Here is a 26897-nt window from a genome sequence, read left to right as displayed (position 1 = left end):
AGTTTACCCCTCACCTGGCCTATTCGGTGGTGTTATTATTCCTTTCTGGCCAAGGCCAGAGTGTCACACAAACAGCTGTGGGGTCAGGTGCACTTGGATTTACATTCAGGCTCTGCAGCTCATGAGCTGTGTAGACCTTGGCAAGGTACTGACCCTCCCTCAGCCTCAGTTTCCTTATTTATAACATTGGGATGCAGTCTGAGCAAATACCAAAGCCTCTGATACTCCAGACTTTGGGTTGTGTTGCATTCAGAGGTTTGAAGTCCATTAGCCAACAATCAAAATAGCTCTACTGTTTACTTGTGTCTCTCAAAGAAGACCCAAGGGGGATCCATTTTATACTCAAGAGCATCCCTTTAAGGGACTCCTCTCTCTCCTCATCCCCTTCTGTCTCCAGCTCACCCTTGCCTTGCAGGTACCCTAAATCTTCCCCTCTGCTCCAGGAGACTTTTCTCTTTTCCCCCACTCCTGGTATTCCCTTTTGTCTCCATATACCTGCTTCTCTGCCCTCTGATTAACTCAGTTTGCATAATGAAGGGAAGAAGATGGTGGATGGGGCAGAGTCCTTCCTTAGCCAGTGAATAAGAAGCTGGGTAGCCTCAGCTTTTAAAGAGTTCTTGCCCTTGATTCAGAAAGAAGAGCACCTCATAGTGTGGTCATGAGGATTAATTTGAAAGGAGTATATGTCGAGTTTCTGGCAGTTAGTGGACCTTGAGTAAATGGCAGCTAGTATTGTCACAGAGAAGGAAGCTCGTTGGAGATGCTCACACAGCTGTGAAGTGATGAGCTGGGGTTGCAGTTCCTCCAGCTTGGCTCTGGTGCATAAATTCAGAGTGAGCACCACGCCAGGTGGGTTAGAAATCACCCAGGAGGCCAGGGCTGCTCCTAGAGAGTGGGGCGGGGACTGTGCTAGGGCTGGAGACCAAGGTCCGAAGGGCCCCAGCTGTCAGGCACAGCCTAGCAGGAAGCCAGACAAACTGTGTTCTAGTCTTGAGTTGGGGTCTCGTGCTAAGTTTCCAAGATTGCAGAGCAGGCCATCAGAATGGGCTGGGTTTGATCCAGATCGGCCTGTCCTCTTGGCTACCAGGATCTTGCCGTCCCTGCATGCAGACCCGCAGGGGTTTTCTGGGAGAAAGCAGGCAGCTTTGACTCAGCGTGAGTGTCTGTGAAGTTTGGAGTCTGGTCAAGAGGATAGCCTCTGAGAATAGAAATGGGGCGGTGCTGTAGGCCCCCTGCAGACACTTGGTCAAGTTCCCCACGTTGCATGGATTCTCTGATGCAGAGCTCACACTCAGTGTTCCCAGGGCCACTTTTTAGGTGACATTCAAGTGCTCCAGCAAGAAAAACTTAAGTGAGGAGGGAATGAAATGCTCTATGACCTTTCTCTTAGCTCTTCTCCTTTTAGGAAAAAAAAACCTTTTTTAAAAAATTTTACTTATTTGTCAGAGAGGGAGAGAGAGAGCACAAGCAGAGGGAGTGGCAGGCAGAGGGAGAAGCAGGCTCCCCGCTGAGCAGAGAGCCCGATGCAGGACTCGATACCAGGACCCCGGGATCATGACCTGAGCCGAAGGCAGATGCTTAACCGACTGAGCCACCCAGGCGCCCCAGAAAAAAAGCCTTTTTGTTTGCAGTTCAGATTAATTTTTTCAGAAAAGAACTACAGAAGGTATTTTGGCAGCCGGAGTGGAGCCCTCCCAGAGGGCTGAGAGGTGGATGAGATTGGCAGCTGAGCATTTCTCACGAAGGCCAGCAGAGGACACTCTTCACTCACATTCGGTACCGTCCTCCTGCTTGGCAAGGTTTTCTCTTGTGGAGGCTGGAATTCTGCTCTCTCCTGGAAAAGTCAGTCTTGGAAAATATTCACGTCCAGCTATTTCTAAATTACCTCTGAGTCCTCAAGGAGTGGACTTTTCCCTTTAGAGCTACACTGTCTGTGCTGTTATTTTAAGGGCACCGTGTGCTCTTGTCTGAACATCCAAAAGTCAGAGAGGGAGATGCATTCTCCAAGGCATTGAGAGCACATGTTCAGACAGAAACAGGCCAGAGGGGCACAAAGTGTTACATAAACACCAATTAATAAATACTTGGCTCCAGATGAGCCCTGCATGTCAGGCTTGTGATCTTCACACCTCTGCAGTCCAGGCCCTTCCTCCCATTGGTACAAAAATGAAAGAGACGATTAAAAAAAGCAGAGCATTCCCGGGCCAGCCCTAGAAGGGAACAACATTGGGACCTCCAAGGCACCATGCTTCCCATGGGGACATTTTAATTCCTTCCAGTGGATTCTTTGTTTTCCTCCAACATAGTTTTAATCCTGCGAATGCAGGGTTAATAATAATGATAGGTAACACTTTCTGTCTTCTTACCATTTGCTGGGCACTGTGCTAAGTGCTCTTAGGAGGGTCTGCTTATTGAACCCTCTTAAAATATTAAGAGGCGAGGGAAGTGCTGGGGCTTCTGAGGCTTTGTGAGGGTCAGACACTTGCTGAGGGTCACTTAGCTGCTGAGGGAAGATCCAGATTTGGCCCTGCACTGGTGTGCCCAGACCTACCCATCACCCATTTGTTGAGTCCTAATTATATGCTGGACAAGGTGGTGCAGACGCAGGATGCAGCGCCTCTCTGGCTAATTTTAGTTTTGAATATGTTTTTTGACAACTTGAAAGCTGAAAGAAGGAAAGCAAGAAGGAAGGAAAGAGCCAGCCCTCACGGAACCTACATCAGAGAGTGGAGACCCTAAGGGGCCCTGCATTCCTTGGAAGGTCCCTTCCTCAGAGGCCACCAGGACGGAGGTTGTAGGAATGGGGGAGGTCGGCGGGTCCGGCTCCATTTCCCCCTTCCCTTCTTTTTGAGCAACTCTTGTTTCCACCAGGTTTATGTCTCGGGTTTTGAGTATGATCAGGTCTGACACACGGTTCTGCTGCTGAAAAGAACAGTGCAGAGCTTCAGTGTAGCAGCTCGGAGCTAAGGGCATGCCTTCAGCAGCATCCACCTACGTCCCCTGGGTCCCTCCATCTTCCAGCTCTCTCCCCGCTGGCTTCTTCGCTTCTGCCCCCTCCTGGCTCTTGCCAAGCTTCCGCGTTGCAGGAGAACTGGCGGAGTCCAAGCTCAGCTTCCCTGACCTGCTACCACGCTGCGTGCTCTCCTTGTGGCCAGGTTCCTCCTCGGGGAGGTGGGATGTTAACAGAATCTGCCCACCAAGGTGTTGGGTGGGTTATATAAGATGATGGTGCACCTGTTTTAAACATCACTGAGCAGATTTCCTTCAGGGAGAGGACAATAAAAAGGAACAGACCACTGGTACACGCAGCACGACGGATGAATCTCCATGCACTGTGCCCAGTGAGAAAGACATAAAAGCCCACTAGTGGTATGATCCCACTTACATGACATCTTGGAAAAGGCAAAATTACAGGAACAGAAAACAGATCAATGGTTGCCAGGAGCTGGGGGTGGAAAGGAGGTTATGACTACAAAGGGGCATCTGTGTTTTCCTTGTGGTGATGGTCATACACCTGTGAGTGTCCGAATTCACAACTGCACATCAAAAAGTGAATTTGTATGTAAAAGTGTATTTTAAAAAATAAATTAATAAAACTAAATACAGGCTGCCAGGCAGGAACACGGAATACACTGACATTGCTCAGCAGCAGGTTGGTCTTGCCCTGGTTTTACAGGTGTGGAAACTGAGGCTCAGGACGCTGGGAAATGGTGGAGAGATTTCTTTCTCTTCTCTCCTGTCTCTCTGCCTCAGCCCCTCCAGGCACTGGGTGCTGCTCTGGGAGCTGAGGATCAAGTACTCAGGAGGCTGGATTGCTCTCCACCCCCACAGAACTCACTTTCTGGAATTCTGGGAAACAGACGGGGAATAAGGACGTCTAAGAGCGGTGTGGAAGGGAGGGTCAGGGTGCCGTGGGGGCCAGAGCCGCATCAGGGTGGAGGGCCTTAAAGGAGTGATGTTGAGGGCTGAGGCTCTGGAGGAGGAGAGGACTGTGCACAGAGTCTTGCTGGGGGAGGGGAGAGGGTGAGCTGTGGCCAGCTGTGGCCGGTCCCTGGCCGGACCACGGGGAGGCTGGCATCTTTAAACAAGTGAAAATTCATTCCTGAGGGCATTGGGAAGCCTTTGCTGTGAAGCAGGGCCGATCCCAGATCTGTCCATCTCCAAACAGCAAGCCAGGTCCACAGTCTGCACTTCCTGCCTTGCTGGGGGAGCCTTAGAGTTGTGTGGGGACGCCCCCAGTTTGTGAGTATGTGTTTCTTTTACATCTAATCCACTCTGCTGGTGATTCATGCATCCCTCACAGACTCCAGCGCCCAAATACAATCTGTTATTAAGTTGCGTCTGACGCAGCCTGGGGGCATTTGTAACTGCACAGTACTTCATGGCTGAGGCTCCTTGGGAAACCAGAAATAACTTTCCCTCCCCTTGCCTTTATGTCCCACTTGCCAGCCCATATCACCACCTGGGGTTATCTTGGTCCTTCACTTGGTTATTTGTTATGGGTCTGCACTCCTCCCCTACTTGCTAGCCAGTATCTGGTACCTAGGAACTCTCAGGTAAGGTTTGTGAAATGCACGAGGGGAGGGACCAGGAAGAGGAAAGCGGTTGTTCTCAGCTCCGGGTCCTCCCCTGCACATACTCCTCCTCTCAGAATCTGTTTCCTCGTCTGCCTTTACAAAGTAGCTGGCCCTGAGCTCTCGTTGCCCACCCTGTGCGTCTGGGGAGTGTCCCTGGAGACGAGTCGAGGTGTCAGAGCTGGCCCGGGGCTCCCAGGAGCGGTGACTACATTGTGTCATCAGAGCACGATGCCCTGCTTTGAGGCACATGCTGTCCTGGCTGCCCCACAGTCAAGGACTGTACCAGAGTTATCATGCTTTTCTAGGCTCATGTGTATTTGAATTTAAATTCAGGTATTTATATTAGAAGATTTCCTTATGTTTCTTGGTTTTTCTTCGGAAGCATTCATAGGCTTCCTTTGAAAAATTTACCCTCCTTTGCTCCAAAAGAACTATATTTCTCATAACATTTTGGATTTCCGCAATTGGGGGAGGGGGAGGGTGAACTAATGTTGCTTTTGCTGACAGCAGGTGAAGGGGGGTAACTGGTCACTACGGGGGCCACCGAGGAGTCTTGAAGGATCGGTTTTCATGTGGAAGGTCAGACTCACCTCCGTGTTTTCTTTTCTTCCCCTCTTAATTCCACTCTTAAGAGCCAAACTAATCCAAAATATTATCCTTTCCTCCATGGCCCCTTGGTGTTTTGAAATCTGTCAGTCTAGGGGAAGAATATTCACTTGGTTAGAGTTCAATGTTGGCAGTTAAAAATGAAATTCATAATACAGAAATGGAAAATACACAAAGGGATTTTTAGAAAAGTTCTAGGGGGGCCTGGATGGCTCATTTGGTTGTGTCCGACTCTTGCTTTCTGTTCAGGTCATGATCCCGGGGTCGTGGGATGGGGCCCTTTGTCAGGCTCCAAGCTTAGCGTGGAGTCTGCTGGAGATTCTGTCTCTCTCTCCCTCCCCCTCTGCCCCTCCCCCAGCCTCTGCTGCCAGCATGCACACACGCATGTGTGCTCTCTCTCTCTCTAAAACAAATAAATCTTAAAAAAATAAAGTTAAAAAAGTAATACCACTATTGATATTATAGTGCTTTCGTTATCTTTTTTTAATCATGTGAGTTTATTCGTTATGTAACTCTATAGTATGTTTTTAAATTTACTATTTTAATATAATCATTTGCCTATGACACTGGCACATTAGAAAATCACAGCTATGGGGCTCATCTCCCACCCTGTCACGTACCCAACCACCTACTTATCATGTGTCTGTGTACTCTCTGACTGACTGTCCCTCATGGATTGAGGGCCTCCTGTGTGAGGAACAGCATTAGGTTCTAGGAAAACAGTGATCAATGAGGCAGGCAGGATCCCTGCCCGGAGAGAGGTAGTGTTATTTGGTGGAACTGGAGCATAAAGAACCCAGAGGAAGATAGCAGACCATGGGTCCCACAGGCAATACATGTGGGCTTGCAGGCCACTGGCGTGGTGGTGGCCCAGTCTCTGTGGCTGTCCTGCATTGATGGAGCCTCTCCACATTGGGGGGCTGGTTTAAACACTGGATTTAGAGTTTCCCCATGGAAAAGGCATCCAGCCGATGCTCAGGACTGGGGGACGCCTCTGCCTGGGGTTCACGGAGGGCTTTTTGTTCACATGTGTCCAGGTCCGTTGTTGAACTGGGACGGTCAGTCTGAGAAGGAGACGTTGAACCTGACCTGGCTTGCTGAGCTGCAGAAGGACAGTGCCACAAATGCAGCCCTCTCGGATGCTGGAAATTAGGGGCTTATGTGTGGCATCCCAGGCCACTACTGGAGGCAGAGGGAGGTTTTCAGAGGGGTTTCCTAGAAAGCTTTATGACCACAGCAAAGTCTAAGAGGATGTACCCCAGGCCAGAGGTGACCAACTCTGCATGTGACAGGGACCAGGCAGGCACCTAAAACCAGTGGCCTGGGCAGTGCAAGGGTCAGAGTAGGGAGAGGGAGAGACCCCCAGACCCTACACCCACCTGAAAGGGGCATCTGCCACTCAGCCCCAGCTGATCATTGTCATATGTGGGGACATGGGGCCTGTGTGACATGCAGCTGAAGCTAGATACCTGATTTTCAAATGAAATCCTCTAGCTTTTTAAATGTTGGAAGCTACCTCAAAAAAAAGGGGGTCACCTTGTGGGTCATATAAAATATATCAGCAGTCTGCCTATTTATGACTTGCACCCAAAATTTAACTTCGAGGTTAAATTGTGATTTTTTTTTTTTTTAAGATTTTATTTATTTATTTGACAGAGAGAGACACAGCGAGAGAGGGAACACAAGCAGGGGAAATGGGAGAGGGAGAAGCAGGCTTCCCGCGGAGCAGGGAGCCCGATGCGGGGCTCGATCCCAGGACCCTGGGATCATGACCTGACCCGAAGGCAGACGCTTAATGACTGAGCCACCCAGGCGCCCCTAAATTGTGATTTTTAAAAAATATTTTATTTTATTTATTTGACCAAGGGAGACACAGCGAGAGAGGGAACACAAGCAGGGGGAGTGGGAGAGGGAGAAGCAAGCTTCCCGCGGAGCAGGGAGCCCGATGCGGGGCTTGATCCCAGGACCTGGAGATCATGACCTGAGCAGAAGGCAGACGCTAAACAACTGAGCTACCCAGGCGCCCGAAATTGTGATTTTTATTGTTTACTTGTTACATTTTTATTTTGTGTGTTTTTATAATGAGCATATAATATTTTTATAAGCAAGAAAAAAGAAGGAAACATCTTTATAACCCAAAGGGCTACTTACCTTTTAATTCTTGTTCATGCTCTCTGAACAGGTAGAGATGATCGGGTTGTCTGGATTGTGGGGATGGCTGTTGGAGCTTTGGTTTAGGGAACAGGAAAGAAGGCCCCTATCCAAGAGGTCCCAGAGGCTGCTGATTCAGGCAGCAGGTGGGGGCCTGGGTGCCTGTTATGTGCTGGGCACCATCCTCCGTGTACTGTATCCTCATTTATTCCATCGTTAATTTCCTCATTCATTCATTCACCAGATATATACTGAGCACCTATGGGTGTTGAGCACCGTTCTACCCCCAGGATATAGCAGCGAACAAAGCAGACAAAAATCCCCACCCTTGTGGGACTCGAGTGCGGGAAACCAACAAGAAATGATAAGTAATAGGATAGGTCTGATGGTGATACACACCATAGGAAACAGGCAGGGAGGGGGAGAGCAAGGCTGGGGAGGGCTGCAGTTTCCAATAGGGTGATCTGGGAGAGTCCTACTGAGAAGAGACCCAAAGGAAGGGTTTCACTCCATTACACATGTATTGCTTGCTTACTGTGGCAGGAACTGTGTTAGGCACTTGGAGGGTCTCCTGGGAACATTCCCATTTTGTGATATACTTCCTTCTACAAACTTAGAAACAAAAGCTTAAGTTTTTTTGTTGCATGTGACAGAAATACAGTGCACACTTGCTTAAATTTAAAAAATAAAGGACTCACTTAATTGGCAAATCCAGTGATAGTTCTGCCTTCAGGCATGGCTAGATCCAGGTGGCTAATCTCTGTCACCAGGAATCCATCTCTCTCCATCTCCCACTCTACTTTCTCCAAATTAGGTTCCATCACAGATAGGCTCTCTGACCAAGATGCCTGCACAATTCCAAGTTTCCACCCCATCAGCTCAACTATTGCACTAGAGGACCACATCTCTTTTCTTTAACTCCAGCAAGTCTCAGGTTTCCCTCTCATTCTTTCAGGCCGGGTCACATGCCCATCTTGGGAGCCTAGGGTCAGCCCTTCCTGAGTCACAGGGTTTAAGACCAGGGGAGGGGGTTTTTCAACAGAAGATCAGGGTGCCATTGGCAGAAGAAGGGGGACAGAATGCTGGGCAGTAAGAAACAGCAAACGTCCACCCTGACAACACTTGCCAGGGCTGAAAAGAGCCTGAAAATGGGGATACCTCCCAGGGCCCCAGGCTGTCACCAACAGACCATGTGACCTTGAGCCAGCTCTTAGTTTTCCAGTGTCTAAATGAGGGTGGTAGACTGGCTGGTTCTCTCAGGATTCTTCCAGCTCTTAATCTGTTTGAGTTTTAGGCACATTAGTGGAAAACAGACACTATTTCATTAAATTACTGGGTTTGAAACAATACAGCCTTATGGATCCTGCTGAAACACATGGGTGTTCCCCCCTCCCCCCAACAACTAGCTCTTTTGACGAATTGCTGAGGAAGCTTTGGGGGACGTAAGACTTGCCTCTGCTCGAGCCATGTCATCTCCTGGTGGCACCCACCTACAACTTTGGTCATATGCATGCAAGGAAGTTTCGTAAACTTTTTAGTCTGGTGGTGGGAAATGAACTCATTGCCATGACTTTCATGCTCCAAAGGCCAGAATGGCAGACTCTGGAAGATTTACCCTGGCTTCACCTCCCAGCTTGAACTTGTGAGCAGGCCATAGTTTAAACAACACATGACTATCAACTGCTGTGGGGAAAACCAGCTATGTGGATGTCAGCATGAGTTTCCAAGACACCGATTAGATGTCTCAGTCCAGAATTCTGTTGGAATGGTTATGTCTCATCTCTCCTGTTAGACAAATACCAGTGTATTTCTCCAGGAAGATAGGGAGGGATGACAGGGATTGCTCCTTGGTGACTGTGCTGGGTGACTTACTCTTTCTGTTCATGAGATGTCTGTGGGGCCAGTGTCTGTGCTACGTGTGGGGGACTTGGCCATGACTCATCTCAAAGCTAGAAGCCATGTACCACCCTTCCATAGGAGGAAGGATTAGCTCTGTGAGTCTTGGGCTGAGCAATGCAGTGCGGGGGGCAAGAGCCCTGGGGCCCAACTGATTTGGTTCAGAGCCCGGCAGCATTGTTGTTTCCTGGCTGTGTGACCTGGGACAAGTTACCTGAGCTCTCTGAGCCTCAGTTTCCCCCTGTGTAAAGCTGAACAATAATAGCACCTACTCATAGAGTGTCCTCATGATTAAATAGGAGAACACATGTCAGGTTCTGGTCAGTCAGAATAGTGCCTAATGGTGGTGGTGGTGGTGTCATTCCAATGCAGCCGTGGACAAACAGGAGACAGAGCGGTGTCGCATTTATAACGGCTGACACACATTGTGCTTATATGACAGGCCCAGACGCTTATGTGACAGACACTGTTCTAAACTCTTCTAAGGACATTAGCTCAGCTGGATAATGTGATCATTCATGTGAGCTCAGGTGGGTACTGTTGTCATTGTCATTTTGCTGAGGAGGGAACTGAAGCACAAAGAGTTAAGTAACTTGCCCAAAGTCACACAGCCAGTGAGTGGTCGATGTGGGATTTGAACCAGGCAGCTGGCTCTAGGGTCCTTGTTCTTACCACTACGCTTTACAGTCTCACTAAAATAGTAAGAGCGACACAGAGCTTCCTATGGTTCAGGAAATGTTCCAGGCACTCTCTATAGATTGGCTCATTTAACCTCACAACCCACCCTCTGAAGTGGTTGCTATTATTCTCCACATTTTGTGGATGAGGAAGCCCCAGCTGCCATCAAGAGGTAAGAGCATGAATGGAGTTCACATCCGGATTAGCTGGGTGATTTAAGACAAGGAAGCTGACCTTGCTGAGCCTTGGGGTTGCTGTGGGGTGACCGGGGACTGATGACAAGCACTGCATGCAGACCTGGCCTGGAGCAGAGCTTCTCTGGAGGGTGGCTGTTAAACTGTTAGTCAGAGGGCCTGGCTCTGGGACCCCAGCTCTGTTCCTTGTCTTGAGCTGCTCCTGGTAGCTGGAAGAGGGCTGAGAGCTCTTCAAAAGGTGTGGCTTCTTAGGGGAAGAGGTCTTTGAAGAGATGTCTCTGCCCCCAGCTAGGCCCTGTCTGGCACTAGGGCAGAGCTTGGCTCCACCGCGGATCCTGTGTCTGGTCTGGAAGGTGACAGTTCTGCCCCCTGGAAGGCAGAGAGGCTATGAAGCTGTCCCAGCCACTTGGGGGCAAACTGTCTCCTAGGTCTGGGTCTTGGTTTGTTTAGCTGCAAAATGGAGTGAGTGTGGGATGGAAGCATGCAATTAAAAGCACCAAATCCAGAAAATTCCGTATTTTCACAATGTGGAATAAGCATGTCTTCTTGTCTGTGTGTTGCCTAATGAACATGTAGAACTTTGCAAGGCTCTTTTCCAGTCCCTATTGTTGGCTGTTTGAGCTGAGCCTAGTTCTTCCTTCTGAAACAACACCGAAAGCTGTATCCTCATCACTAAGCCCATGTTTGTGTTTTATTTTGTCAAATTAATTATTATAAAGGTGAAATCCTGGGTCATTTTAATGTTCTTGGAAAATGCTGCCAAATTACCCTGTGGAAACGTTATATCAGTTTATATATTCACAATTGTGAAGCAAAATGTTTCTCCACATTTTTTTTTTAAAGATTTTATTTATTTATTTAACAGAGAGAGAGACACAGCAAGAGAGGGAACACAAGCAGGGGGAGTGGGAGAGGGAGAAGCAGGCTTCCCCCTGAGCAGGGAGCCCGATGTGGGGCTCGATCCCAGGACCCTGGGATCATGACCCGAGCCGAAGGCAGATGCTTAACTGACTGAACCACCCAGGCGCCCCTATTTATTTATTTTTTGAGAGAGAGAGAGAGAGAGAGAGAGCGCACGCCGGGGGAGGGGCAGAGGAAGAGGGAGAGAAGAATCCCAAGCAGACTCCCCGCTGAGCGCGGAGCCCAACACAGGGCAGATCCCACGACCCCAAGATCACGACCCAAGCCGAAATCAAGAGTCAGACACCTAACCGACTGAGCCACCCAGGTGTCCCAACTCCTTGGCATTTTTGTTGAATAAACTTAGTAGGCTTATTTTGATCAATCAATCTTTTCGGAGAAGCCATGTTGCCTAGAGAGAAGAGTACCGAATTTGGGGTCCCCACCGACCACTCTCATGTCTCCCTGCGCTCGGCGGGGTGTGTGTGGACCGTGCTGTTTGCTGGCTTTGTTCAACCCTCGAGTCAGTGCCTCGCGCTGTGGACACACTTTTTGTTTTGAGCGTCAGGCTGGGGAGTGGTATAAAGGCAGTGAGGGCATGAGGGCTCCTGATCTTCTGCTGGCACCAGCACCGTTGAATGGGCGGCAGTAGTTAATAATAGCCGGCATTAATCTGTACGTCCTTTACGTGCTTGGCTCTACTTAATCTCACAACAGTTCTAGAAAGTGTAAAATTTTAACATTATCCTTGTTTTTCGTATTCTAAAACATAGGTTCCCAGAGGCCAAACCCTTTGCTTAGCATCCCCAGGTAGGGCGTGCTAGAGCCCGAGCTCAGACAGCCCTGCCAGGTGAGGTTGACTACCCACTCCTCAGTTCTGCACAGCCTCTCCATGAGCCCCATCTCCCTCTCGGCCTTTATATTAGTCTGGTCCAAATGCAAGCAGGGGCCTGGGGAACCCCCAGTTGGTTCTCAGTCTTGTAAAGACTTGAGCAAGTTGGGAGCAGGTAAAAACATGCGTTTCTATGGGGCTGCGTCCCTGAATCAGGGCTCCCAAGCGCGGGGAGAGCATCTTTGCCTGGGCGACAATGGGCGGTTGCCATGGTAACAGCTATAGCAACGGTGATGCGAGCATGGCCGGTTCCCACTGGAGCCCAGCTGGTGAGCTGCAAGAGGAGCTGCCCTAGAGGATGGCGGGGGGCTTGCTCCCACCCGTGCATCGGGACCGTGGTTGATAGAAATATTTGATAAGCAGCACATCACTGATCAACACGGCTAATTTTTTCCCTCCTCGGTTTGGTGGCTTTTGTGGATTAGGTGGTCAGAAGATCCCTTAGACAGTTTGGCAGGACTCAGGGGCCGAGAGCAGGCATCCTGCAATCTGGTTGTCTTGGCTCTGACTTTTAGCAGCCATGGAGCATTTCCAAGTCTAACCTCCCAGTGACACAGCCTTCTTCTGTGATGGCCCTTATTTTCCGGGCACCCATGGAAATTAAATGAACTAATCCACATAATAAGCACAGCCCTAATAGCATTATTATTATTGAAATATATTACCCTGTCTTACTCAGAATTTCTCTTACTCTGAGGAATTGTCTTGTTCAGAATTACTCTCTCTCACCCAGGATTTTGAGGGTGACTTACTGTTTGTCATAGTGATGAAATAACCTCAGTTTGAATGGTGCCCTTAGCATTACCTTTTCCTTTTTCTCCATCTATGCTGATGTGGTCCCACCCCCACCACCATATTTCACTGACAGTTTGGGAATAAACATGTTCTGATGTGTGGCCCCAGTCACTGCCCAAAACAGCATTCATGAGCTTACAATTACCTTGGAGACTGTGATAGGTCCTATCAGAAAGTCAATAAACTGCTTTAAGCGATGCTGGCTAATTTAAGAATTTTTGGTGTTTTTAACTGAGCTAGAATCAACAGAACATTTGTTAGAGATGCCCGTTTCTGAATCCTAATTTTTAGGATTGTGATTTTTATTTTGGAGGCGTTAGGCCACCTACATACTGATTTATTTATTAGCTTCTGATCAATATAGTATTAATTAATTTGAGAGAGAGAGAGCATGAGTGGAGGGAGGGGCAGAGAGAGAGGGAGAATCAGACTCCCCACTGAGCAGGGAGCCCGACTCGGGGCTCCATCTCAGGACCCTGAGACCACGACCTGAGCCAAAGTCAGATGCTCAACTGACTGAGCCACCCAGGGGCCCCTGATCAATATATTACTGAATAAAGTGTGAAGACTTTCCTCTGCCCCACCCTGGGTAAAAAACCTTCATAGAATGCCTGTTAGATAGAAGCTAGCAAAGTATGGTGTCTGTAAATATAATTTTTGAGTTAGAGCTTTCCAGGATTTGAAAAACATGAATTTATCTCCTTCCTTTTTGTTTCTGATTTGTATACAGTTTGATAAAATAATTCCAAAGACTTCTCTTACTTTTCTTTTTAAGACAAAAATTGGAAAGAGAGTTCAGGGTGATTTTTTAAAAACACCTTCCAAGGGCTGTTTATTTGATTCAGATCCCTTTAAGACATAAAGAAAACTCAGCCATTGAAATTTTTAAACTAAAATTATACTTTTATCAAAGTAACATGCACACAGTAAAAATATACCAGTGAATCTGCATGGATTTCTATTTGCTGATGTAGAAAAGCCAACACATAATACTGATCTCTGATCATCATTATTATATTGTTATTTTTAAAGTCCAATTGAAAAAAATTTTTAAAAAAAGTCCAATTGCACTTCATGTAAAGAGGAACCAACCAGTAACATTGGCTCTGGGCCTAGCACATAGTAGGCATTTTGGTTTCCATCTTCTTTTCTCTGTTGTCACTTCTTCCTCAATGGTTTTAACATCTGTTCCTCTGTTTTCTGGAGCCAGACTGCCTGGGTTTCAATCCTGGCTCTGCCACCTACTGGCTGTGTGATTTTGGACAAATCGCTTAACCTCTCTGAGCTTCAGTTTCCTCATCTGTAAAGTGGGAATAATAAAAGTATTTACTTATAAGATTGTTTTGAGGGTTAAATGAGTTAATATTTATTAAGCACTAGGTATCTGGCACATGATAAGCATTTTTTTAAAAGTAAACCCTTAAAAACATGATCTCCATGATAGAGACATTGAGGATTCTCTTGGTCCATAAGTAAAAGATCATTGGTGCCGGTAATTTGTGATGACCGTGACCTGATCCCACATCTGTGGAATTGAGGGGCCAGACGCTGTCATCAGTGGAGAGTCAGTTTTTCATTTCAGATAAGGGGGGAGTGCCTCTCAGTGTTGGCTCAGGGAAGGTTGGGTACGTACAAGGAGTCCTAGTTAGAAAAACACACACTCGGGAAAGAACAGGCTCTCCCCAGGCAAAACTTTAGAAAAACAACAATCTGCTGCTCCTTGATTAAAGGGTAGAAAACTAATTATCCTTTCCGGAGGGACGTGAGGCCTCTCTCTGCCGGACTGTGACCTGGAGGTGCAGGATGTGGATTTCCTTAGGATGTAATGAAGCCTTTCCCATTGAAAATGTGCCATAATTCAGATGGATGCAGGTGGGGAGCAGGAGAATGATCCCCTTGCTTTTAAAAGTGACCCCTAAACGCTTTAGAAACGTTGCCTGCAGGTCAGCACTTTGAGAATAGGAAACAATAATTTTCCTAAATTGGATTTCCAAAAGACCTCTGTGACAAAACATCCTTTTAAAAATATTCTGTAATTTATGCTAATTAGACCAGCTTATAGTTAGCTTGAATGGTGAGATTTGGTGTTGCCAATGAGAAGCCATTTAATCCACTGATGATATAGATCTGAATGCCAATGAGGAGTAACTGGAAAACACGTTATTTCCATGCTGAATAAATGCCAAGTAGTGTTAATTATAGTTTCTTTAGTCAAGGGAAGGGAATGAAACATTCCATCTTGGGATAATTTGTGTATGAGTTTCCTCACTGTCTTCCATACCATCCTATTAATGATGCAAAGTTCCTGTTGACCTGTCCTGTTTGACTGGAGATGTCAAGAAAGTTCAAAAAAGTCTTGCAAATATTTATTGAGCATCTATCATGTGCCAGGTGTCCAGAAGGTGGGACTAAAACATTAAAAAGGCTGATGAAGGGGGTGCCTGGGTGACTCAGTTAAGCATCCAACTCATGATTTCAGCTCAGGTCATGATCTCAAGGTCATGGAGATCAAGCCCCACTTTGGGCTCTGTGCTCAGCGGGGAATCTGCTGGAGATTCTCTCTCTCCCTCCCCCTCTATCCCCCACCTCCATGCTTGCTCGCTCTCTCTCTCTCAAAAAAAAAAAAAAATCTTAAAAAAAAAGATGAAGTGCTCACCCTTAGGGAGCTCTTATTTTAATGACTTCGGTGGACTGGCCAATATCTAATATCCTTGTCAACTTAGATTTTCTACGGACATTGCTTCTGGGTAATCTTGAGACAAGCCCCTCTCAGCTCTGTCCCCAACTCCATTCACTTTATCCTGTCAAGTCATCTGGGACCCCTGCTTTGCTGAATTCACTGGGTGTTTCTCCATCCCCTACTTAATGATATAGTTGAGCACTCCCTCCCTGAAACACTTTCTTACCTGGTTTCTGGAATGCTCCTCTCCCTTGGTTCTCCCCTCACTGAAGTGGGGCTCCTCCTCAGTCTAAAGGCTGATGCCTCTTGAATATACTCTTCAATTTCTTGTATCCAACTGCTCACTCTAATCTCCATTTGGAGATCCATATGAATACAGATGATCTGTCTGCTCTTGATTTTTGTCCCCCAGTCTGTTCCTCCAATTGGTCTTTTCTGTCCTCCCAGTTGCTCAGGCTAAAATTCTTAGAGCGTCTTTTACTTCTTTCTCATTTCACCCTCCATATCCAACCCATTGGCAAATCCTGTTACCTTATCTTCAAATATGTGCATACTTGCACTACAGCTCACCACCGCCACCATCTTGGTCCACGTCCGTCCCTGCTGCCTCTCACCTGGGCTACTGTAGGAACTCCTTCACCACCTCCCTTGTCTTGCCCCTACAGTGTTCCCTCCACACAGCATTGAGAACAGTCCTTTTAAAACATAGGTCATGTTTCTTCTCTGCTCAAAATCTTCCTGTGGCATCCCACTCAGACCAAAATCCAAAACCTTGCAGGAGGCTTTAAGACCCTTACCATGTGGTTTCTGCTCCCCAAACTTCCCCAAGCCTCCATTTCCAACTTGAAAATGGACGTGGTGAGACAGATTTCATGGGGTTGTTATGAGAAGTAAGTCAATAATTCCTGTGCAGTGCTTTGTGTACTACCTGGCTCCCACTGAAAGCTTAATAAATGTTAGCTCTAAATATTTGCTGGGCGTCTACTATGTGCCAGGCATCATTGAGGGCGTAAGGGATGCTGCAGAGTAAAACAGTTCCGTTCTCCCAGAACTTACATTAGGAGGTGATCAATTCTATGGAGAAAAACACAGCAGAGTAGGAGAATAGGCAGATAGTAGAAGTAGCTGCTCTTTGACTGTGTGATCTGGACTTACTGGTTTGTGATTTGCCTTTGGTTTCAAGTTGGAAACTGAGGCTCGGGGAAGTTCTGTAAGTTGCCCAAGATCACTTGGTAGACTTGGGCTTGAACCAGGGTCTTGGAGACTGCAGCGTCCATGCTCCGACCACCTTGTGTGGCTGTTGTCTATTTTTGGGGGGTTTACTTTGTTCTAGAAAGGTTTACAGTGGCTGCCCAACACATGGAAATGTGAATGAGCAACCTCTGACCCACCCTGGACTTGAAATACGCAAGTGGTTGGGAGCATTGGTGTATTTGTCATGATGGGATGGTGTCTCTGAGTGTTCTGGTTTTAATTTCCTGGGGGCAGTTATGGCATTTTGTAGGTACTTTCTCCTGGATAAGGAGACAACATGGGAAGTATAGCAGGATTAATAATGTGAAAATCATATATAATCCAGAATGCACTTAAATACCTTTGGGAAGGTGCCATGCTGGAGTCTGACCTGCCCTCATGACCAGGGTCCCTTCCCTCTGGTGCTGTTCATTTGAACAATTGCTCACTGAGGAACTGTGTTGAATTTGAGGAACTTGTGTTCAGAAAGTGCCTATCCTAGGACCCAGCAAAGCCTGAGAGAGGCCTGGGAAAAGACAGAAGGCTGAGATGGAGGCAGATCCACAACCCATGTCAGCCTTGCCTGAGGGCCATGCATGGCCAGTGCTCAGAGGGCCCAAGAGATGGCCTCAGCTGTCCAACCTGCTCTCCCTCTCTCAAGAGCATGCGGTCATATTCCTGTTCTGTCAGTGTGTACGTAAGGCTACTCGGTGACACCGCTGACCACAGACCTACAGGGCAAGCACCATGCATTCATTCTCCAGCTATTGATTCAGGTCCTATTAAGTGCAGGGAGTACGGAGACAGCAGTGAACCCAAGTCACACAGTCCCTGGCCTGCCAGAGCTCGTCACCCAGAAGTGGGCTAATTTTTAAAGTGCACCTTTTGGGCGTCAGGTGCTAAGAGCCTTACGTATATTAACTCACTTAATCCTCATAGCAACTCTATAAGGGGATCCTGTTATTACCTCCATTTTACAGATGGGGAAGTAGGGAAAAGAGTGGGTAAGTCACTTGTCCCTGGTCACAGAGCTAGTGAATGGCAGAGCTGACTCCAAGCATCTGCACTCCTTTTTTTTTTTTTTTTTTTTTTTTAAGTAGGCTCCATGCCCAACTTGGAGCCCAATGTAGGGCTCGAACTCACAACCCTGAGATGGAGACCTGAGCTGAGATCAAGAGTTGGACACTTAACTGACTGAGCTACCCAGGTGCCCCCAAGACATCTGCACTTTTTTTTTTTTAAAGATTTTATTTATTTATTTGACAGAGAGAGACACAGCGAGAGAGGGAACACAAGCAGGGGGGATGGGAGAGGGAGAAGCAGGCTTCCCACGGAACAGGGAGCCCGATGCGGGGCTCGATCCCAGGGTCCTGGGATCATAACCTGAGCCAAAGGCAGACGCTTAATGACTGAGCCACCCAGGCACCCTGACATCTGCACTTTTAACTGCTGCTTGGGAAACCTTAAAATTTATCATTGAGAGTTCTTTTTCTGGAAGACTACGCTCATGAAAAGTTCTGAAGATAAAAGCTTTGTAGGTAGCTCCAGGGTGAAAGAGAAATGCAGCAGAATGCCTCATGGGGTGGGAGCAAAGGATGGAATGGGTGTTGCTGCAGAATCTCTGAGCACAGAGAGCCAGGGCCAGGAGTGGAGAATGGGAGGAAGCGGAGAAAGCCAGAGTGTGGGAATTTTTATCATTGTTGAAGGATTCACATAAATATGGGTCTCCGAAATAGGGACTTGTAGGGCGGATTTCTCACAAGTGCTGATAAAACTCCACATCTAAGCCATTTTTATCAGTTCCCAGACACAGAGTGCTTACTCTCCTGGCTTTTCTTTACACAATTCCCGCTTCTGGTATAATTAACAGTATTTTATTTTGCATTATTATTTCATGAGGATTTTTTTCCATTAGATACATATCTTTTATTTTGCCGGAAAATTATCTTTATTTTATTCTCACTATTTTAAAAATATTTTTAAATTTTTAAAGCAATGAAACATAAGGCTTTTTCCCTTTTTAAAAAAGTTTTTATTTAAATTCCAGTTAGTTAACATGCAGTGTAATACTAGTTTCAGGTGAACAATATAGTGATTCAACACTTCCATACATCACCCGGTGCTCATCAGGACAAGTGCCCTCCTTCATCCCCATCACCTGTTTCACCCATCCCTCTGGTAACCATCAGTTTGTTCTCTGTAGTTAAGAGTCTTTTTCTTGGTTTGCCTCTTTTTTTCCCCCTTTGCTCATTTGTTTTGTTTCTTAAATTCTACATATGAGTGAAATCATATGGTATTTGTCTTTCTCTGATTGACTTATTTCACTTAGCATGATACTCTCTAGCTCCACCCATGTCATTGGAAATGGCAAGATTTCATTCTTTTTTATGGCTGAGTAATATTCCATTATATACACACATACACACACACACACACACACACACACACACATACCCCACATCTTCTTTTTTTCTTTTTTAAAGATTTTATTTATTTGTTTGACAGAGAGAGAGAGAACACAAGCAGGGGGAGTTGCAGGCAGAAGGAGAAGCAGACTCCCTACTGAACAGGGAGCCCAATGCGGGGCTCGATCCCAGAACCCCGGGACCATGACCTGAACCGAAGGCAGATGCTTAACCCACTGAGCCACCCAGGCGCCCTCATGTGTTGTTTTTCTATAACCGTGCTGTCCAGTATGATAAACACATGGCACATACTGCCTTGACCTCGAGATCATGACCTGAGCTGAAATCAAGAGTTGGACACTTAACTGACTGAGCCTCCCAGGCGCCCCAGTAAAATACTCATTGGATTTTGAAGATGGGAAAAATGTAAAATATCTCTAATATTTTTTTCTATTACACTGATGTATATCTATTGAACTGATAATAGTATCTGAATATTTTGGGTTAAATAAGCTATATTATTAAAACTAAACTTACCTGTTTCTGTGTACCGTTTTAATGTGACTGAAATTTTAAAATTACATATGCCATTCACATGATATTTCCATTGGACAGTGCTGTTCTAGAAAACAACTGGCGGAGGGATAGAAAATGGGGAAAAGAAGTCTGAACGGACACTTCCGACTTCTTTGCCTTCAGAAAGTGCCCCATGAGAGAGGCTGCCTTGGATCTGGATGCCTCCCTGCTGGTTTCTGCCTTCATTCTGGACCCTTAGGCTGTCTTCTCTTCCCTCTAGTCAGAGGGATCTTTCCAAAGACAGACCTCATGTCATGCCCCACTCTGTAGCTTCACTGGAGCCCCCTCAGCCCATGGCCAACCCCCCAACCCGAGCATTTAAGGTTCTGCACTGTCCAGCTCTGGCCGCCTCATCTCATGCCTCTCTGCCTCCTTCCCCATCTGCCAAGGCCTTTCAGTAAACATTATCATGATTTTCATTGCACAATACATTTCCATAGTAAAGATTTAAAAATACATAATGTAAAAGATGATGTCCACATCTATGCTTCCCACCCCCCACCATGGCTACACACATAATCAATCACTGCCAACAGTTGGGCACGTGCCCTTCCAGGGCCCTCACTTGGCGTACACAGCTGATTCTGTACGTGCGTGAGTGTGTGTGTGTGTAAACATAAATGGGTTTATGTGTTGTCCTGCTTTTTGTACACACTGTATTTTATGGTCCTTGCTGGTAAGGGCGTTATCTTTAATGGATGCCTTAGTATTTTATTATATGGCTGTGCCATAATTTATTCATTTGTTTATTGTTATTAATTATAAACTATTTCACCCATATAGCAAAATATAGGCTATTATAACATTCATCTCTGTACCTACCATTCATTTATTTTTTAATTTAATTATGTTATGTTAGTCACCGTACATTACATCATTAGTTTTTGATGTAGCGTTCCATGATTCGTTGTTTGCGTATAACACCCAGTGCTCCATGCAATACGTGCCCTCCTTAATACCCATCACCGGGCTAACCCATCCCCCCACCCCCTCCCCTCTAAAACCCTCAGTTTGTTTCTCAGAGTCCATAGTCTCGCATGGTTTGTCTCCCCCTCCAATTTCCCCCCCTTCATTTTTCCCTTCCTACTATTTCTTTTTTTTTTTTTTTTTTAACATATAATGTATTATTTGTTTCAGAGGTACAGGTCTGTGATTCATCAGTCTTACACAATTCACAGCGCTCACCATAGCACATACCCTCCCCAATGTCCATCACCCAGCCCCCCCATCCCTCCCACCCCCCACCACTCCAGCAACCCTCATTTTGTTTCCTGAGATTAAGAATTCCTCATATCAGTGAGATCATATGATACTTCTAGATTTAATAAACATCATTTTGTCCTGTTGGCTTCAGAATTTTTATGTGAATAAATGGAACATTACAGGTAGAGATGAAGCCTCACACACTCCAGTCCCTTTTCCCTCTCGGTCCCCAGAGGGAACCACTCCGCTGCAGTTGATAAAGCCTTTTCATCTGTAGTCTTACTACGTATATGTGTGGCTATCAACAATAGAGTGTTATTTTGTGAGATTCTAAATAGTATTATATCATGTATCATGCATATCTCCTGCAACTTGGATTTCCTTTCTCTCTCTCTTTTTTTAAAGATTTTATTTATTTATTTGACAGAGAGAGAGAGAGAGAGCACAAGCAGGGGGAGCAGCAGGCAGAGGGAAAAGCAGACTCCCCGCTGAGCAGGGAGCCCGACGTGGGGCTCAATCCCAGGACCCCGGGATCATAACCTGAGCCAAAGGCAGACGCTTAACCAACTGAGCCACCCAGGCACCCCTCTCTCTCCTCTTTTTTTTTTTTTAGATTTTTCGTTACCATATGGTCCTACGTGGTCTTCCACTGCAAAGAACAAATATAGCTTCATTTAAGCTGTCCTCTATTGACAGATGTGTAAGATGTTAAATTTAGCTTCCAGTTTTTCCAATGTGCCATCTCTCTTTTGCATCTTAACTCTTGACTCTTTTAACTTTAGCAATCAGTTTGGGCAGTTTTGTCTATTTTGGTAATCTTTGCAAAGATCAGCTTTTTACCTCCTGCATTTTTAGCTTGCTTTTCCTGTGGCCTGTCCTGTTGCTCCGTCTTATCACCTGCTTGAGTCCCTCATCTCTGTCAGGTCACAGGGAGGCCTCATTTCCTCTGGGAGGTCCTTCTGGCTCCTCAGATGATTGAGCCCCTTTGGCACTCCCTATACCACTCTTTTTTTTTTTTTTTTTTAAAGACTATGTTCTCTCTCTCTCTCATTGTCTTTTTGTAAGTTTCATGAAAGCAGACACTGGATCTGTGTTGTTCATTAATGTAATGTAACTGTATCTCTAATGTCTGGTACTGTGTCTGCCCTATAGAAGGTGTTCTATAATATTGGAGACAAATTAATGTGTGAGCCCTATGATGGGGTACAGCCCCCCTTTCCAAAGGGTGCAGGCTCTCTTTCAGGGTGCCTTCTCAACAGGACTGTTGCTGAGGATCCAACTAGTGTTGAGTGCTTGTACGAATTGGCTATTTCTGAGGTTCTGTGATCCTTTTTCCCCACAACGTATCAGGACATAAAGAGTTGGGGCGGCAGCCATGGCAGGAGTGAATGAAGCTGAGTGTGGCCCTCTGAACTATGGAAACGTGTTACCGGGTGGTGCCTTGGTGCTTTTTTGTAAGAGATGAGCCAGAGTGAGGAGCTTTCTATTTGGCAAACTACCTCTTCACCGTGAGCTTCTCCACAAAGAATTCTGTCTTCACCGGGCTAAACACCTGCCAGTCCATCCTCAATTATGTACCACAAACAGAACTAAGAAGACATTTACCTGAAAGAGACTGTCACTGTCTTAAGTGATCCAAACAGAATAAAAATACCTGGCACGGGGGCGCCTGGGTGGCTCAGTCAGCTGAGCGTCCCCCTCGTGATTTCGGCTCATGTTGTGGTCTCAGGGTCATGGCATCGGGCCCGTGTCAGGTTCTGTGCTCAGAGGAAAGTCTGCCTCCTCTCTCCCTCTGGCCCTCCTTCTGCCCACACACTCTCTTTCTCTCTCTCTCTCTAAAAATGAATGAATAAATCTTTAAAAATATTACCTGGCACAGGTGGTACCATATTCTGCATTAATTTTCCTTATAAAATGTAGCTTTTTGGCTTTCTTAGTAGTGCTACAATTGTCTTTATGGATAGAGAGAAGTAAAACAAAAGAAATAGAAGGAAAGTTTTATGAGCAAGATGCCTTGAGCTGAGAATTAAGACGTTAAAATATTTAAAACAAATACAAAATGCTGGCAAAGATGGTACTCTTTGGAAGGGAAGTGGGGTGGGGGGCAGGAAATTAGACAGGGAATGGAGGGGATCACTTTTCACGGTTACATTGTGTTCATATTTGTGGTCATGTTGTTGTCTAACACAAATATGGCAGGTTGAAGCCTTCGTTTTATTTCTATTTTATCCAATGTATAAGAATTAGTGTGAATTTCGCTGGCTGTCCAACATGAGCCATAGCAATGATGATGATAAGTAACATTCCTTCTTTTTGGGTTAAAGAAGGAGTCTTCAAGATGCTCCTCCTTATGATGAATTGTCAGGTCAGTAGTAACCTAACGCTACATACAATGCCCGTGTCATTCACCTACTGCATCTGATCACATAGGCATTTTATCAGCTCACATCATCATAAGAAGGGCGATACAGTACAATAAGATACTTGAGAGAGGCCACATTCACATAACTTTTATTACTACATTTGGTGTTATAATTCTTCTTTTTCTTTTTTTTTGGAGAGAGTGGGGTGGGGGGGAGAGGGAGAGAGAGAATCTTAAGCAGGCTCCATGCTGGGTGTGGCTGCCGTGCGGCTCAATCGCATGACCTTGAGATCATGACCTGAACCGAAATCAAAAGTCATTCACTCAACCGACTGAGCCACCCAGGTGCTCCTGTTATAATTCTATCTTATTAGGAGTTATTGTTGTCATCCCCTTCTATGCCTCATTCATAATAGGTACATATGTATGGGAGAAAACATAGCATGTATGGGGTTCAGTCATATCTGTTGGTTCAGGCATCCACTGGGAGTCTTCAAACGTACCCTTTTTTTAAAGTAAGCTCTGCATCCAGTGTGGGGCTGGAGCTCACAACCCAAAGATCAAGAGTCACATGCTCCACCTACTGAGCCAGCCAGGTGCCCCTGAAACATACCCTTCATGCAGACGGGGGGACTACTGTAATAGCTAATTTGAGCATCTAGCATGTGCCAGATTCCCTGCCATTTTATATAGTACATTAATGCTTCAATTTTGTGAAGAGAGATTATTATCCCCATTTTACAGATGAGAAAATGGAGGTTCAGAGGGAGTAGAGAGTAGGTAGCCTGGTTGAAGTCCCCCAACAAGAAAGGGAGGGAGCCACTCTTGGAGCCTCAAGTTGGTCCTACCCCAGACACTAGGCTCTTAGCCCCACATAGTGCATGGGCAGCAGAAGCTTCTGAAACCCATACTCTTAGGAGCTGTTCTGGAAATGGTCACCTCCCAAGGTGGTGGGAAAAAGTTGTATTTGTTTTCCTGTGGCGGGAAATACATTCTGTTGCTAACCCTGAGGCCTATTGCTACTGAGCTTATTCTGTTTGAGTCTAACCACACACACACCTGAATCTGAGATCATTCCCTAAATGCATCTTGAATCCTGACTTTTTGCTCCTCCCGTGGGCATTTCTCCATGTCTACCATAAGCTCTCTGGAGGAGGGAATGTTTATAACTTTTCTTCCTAGCCTTTCCTACGGTTATCATCTCCTTCTAGTCGAGAAGCTCTCCCTCCTGTCTCAGTGGCTTCTCTCCTGCTGCATGCCCACCCCTGGCTTCCCATGGGTTCCTCCACGGAGGTGGATGGGTACTGGTCAGCACTGTTCTCCTGACATCTGCAGGACAGTCTGTGCTTCTTAACCACGCATGCGTGCATGGGGCGTGGACTCAAGCAGTGGGGGGAGGGGCAGAGGGAGAGGGAGACAAGCAGACTGCCCCCTGAGCAGGGGGCCCAACACAGGCCCAGATCCCAGGACCCTGGGATCAGGACCTGGGAGCCGAAATCAAGAGTCAGACACTTAACTGACTGAGCCACCCAGGTGCCCCTCCTGAAGCCGTCTTTTGAAGCCACCTGGGTGCTAATGTTTGGCTGGGGAGGAGGAGGATACTAGTAGGAGACTCTTATGATGCCAGATTAGACTATTAAAGGGGTTCCAGCTAATGTGAATGATCTGGAAGCCTGGCTGGTGATGGAATACAAGGGTTGTGGGGAGCCTACAGTTAGGGACAGTCCTTCTCTTGGTAGGTTTCCTGGCAGTTTCCCCAGCCAAGAGGGGTGTGTCCAAATTGCCATGAGAGTGCCCTGGATTGACAGATTTGCTCTGATCCTTTTTCTTTACCTATGAGGCTTCTTAGTGTGAGGCCCTACTGAGCTGGTGCCCTCCCACAAGGAACCCCCAGGCCATATTCTTCTAAAAGCATGCCGTGCCCTGTTTGGTGGGGCTTCTCTCTGTATGAGAGGGGCTACATCCTCTGAATCTGGAGGAAGACACATCTGGTTATGAATCCCAACTTGGCCACCTACCAGCTATGTGACTTTTGGCATGTGGCTTAACCTCTCCGAGTCCTAGTTTATCTCATCTGTAGGATGGGGTAATGGTAATATCCCCCATTATACCATAATATTATATGAAAATATGATACAAAGTTATTTACTTAAAAGTGTATAATGCTGGGGCGCCTGGTAGAGCATATGACTCTTGATTTTGAGGTCAAGCCCCACATTGGGTGTAGAGCTTAAATAAATAAAAGTATCTTTAAAAATATATATTGCCATTATAATGTATTATGTATTATAAATTTGTACATATGTATTTTTATATATATAAAATATTATATAGCACCATTATAACACTACCTGTGTATCATGTACTAACAATATACTGTAACATAATAACCTATCTTATTGTGAGACTTAGATTATGTAGGCAAAGTGTTTAGCATAGTCCCTGGCACATCATGTAACTTAATTGCTATTAATTATTGTGATCATAATTTTCTGTGGACCCAACATATAAAACAGGGGCCCATTTACTCACAATGTTCTGCTTGCTATATGTTGTTGCTTTGGAAGCAGTGAAGCTCATCAAATAATTAGGAAAGCAAAGCCCAATTCTAACCTGGGAGAGCAGGGAACAGTATCCAGGGAGATGTTTTGTTAAATTCTAAGTTTTTATTTTCTCTCAAGGGGGATATGCTTTTTTAGAAGAACTTAGACCAACATGTTACTTAATAGAGAAGTGTATTAAATCTAAATAACCACCCACGTGTTCTGTGTGTCTTGAGATGTTATTAGCCTGGGTTTTTATTGTTGTCTGTGTGGGTGAGGAGGAGGGTGAGGCAGAAGTGGGGCTGGATATAAAGACACAGCTTTTGGTGAGTTGTCCCAGCTTTTCTGTGTCAGTCCTGTGCCCCTGCTCGAAGGCTGTTCTTGGAGCCAGAAATTGGGAGGAGGGGAAGGGGCTCTGCGTTGGCATCTTTGAGAACTTAGCAGTGATAGAACTGGATCTAGAACCGTCATCCCTTCTTGACTCTGTGTACCGGGTATCGTTTCTCCTGTTTTGCACAGAGGCAGAATGAAAGCCCAAGAGATGAAGCCTCATGGTCAGGGTTGCACAGCTAGTAAAACACCGTGGGATCTGAGATCAGACAACTGGGATCAGAATCCTGATTTCACCTGTGTGCTGATAGCTGGCACTTAATATCCTTAGGTCTCTGTTTTCTTATCTCTTAAATGGGTACAATGACGAACTCTAGCTCGCAGTGTGGGAGTCAATGATTAACTCTATGAAGTCTTAGCGTGTGCTGTTTTAAGGACTCAATACCTGTTAGCTGTTGCTGTTAGGATAATCACCTTGCGGTTCGCTTACATCTCTTTCATACGGGAGAGCTGATTAAGATTTTTACTCGAGCCTGACTCGAGCCTGACTCAAGCCTGTGCAGTGGTCACTTCTGCCCGCATTGCTGCTGATTATGGCAGGGAAGTCGAAGTAAAGTTGTGGCTATCACGTGAAAAACTGACAACTTAGGACCTTTTTGGTACATCAGTGAACCCAAGGTACATCCTGTACCTTTTTGCACGTCAGTGACTAAAACCTCAGGGAAAGTCCAAGATGAACCTTTCTCAGGGATGCTTTTCAGTGAGGTGGTATTTTAAGCAAACATGAGATTTGAACTGCCATATTGACAGACACAACATTTTTGGGAGGAGTAATTTATTACTCCGTAGAAACATCGTAGACGGTGTCCCTGGTGG

General features: G+C 46.1%; 1 protein-coding gene across 1 annotated transcript in view; it reads left to right on the top strand.

Annotated features, from left to right (window-relative positions):
- Positions 1–26897, top strand: part of ARHGEF3 (Rho guanine nucleotide exchange factor 3) — a 293559-nt gene that overhangs the window by 64824 nt on the left and 201838 nt on the right. The gene's annotated exons all lie outside the window — the stretch shown is intronic.

This window comes from Phoca vitulina, unplaced genomic scaffold (genome assembly GCF_004348235.1).
Source record: "Phoca vitulina isolate PV1807 unplaced genomic scaffold, GSC_HSeal_1.0 scaffold13, whole genome shotgun sequence".
Lineage (NCBI taxonomy): Eukaryota > Metazoa > Chordata > Mammalia > Carnivora > Phocidae > Phoca > Phoca vitulina.
The sequence above is the reverse complement of the archived record's forward strand: the minus strand, read 5'-3'. Positions and strand labels throughout refer to the sequence as shown.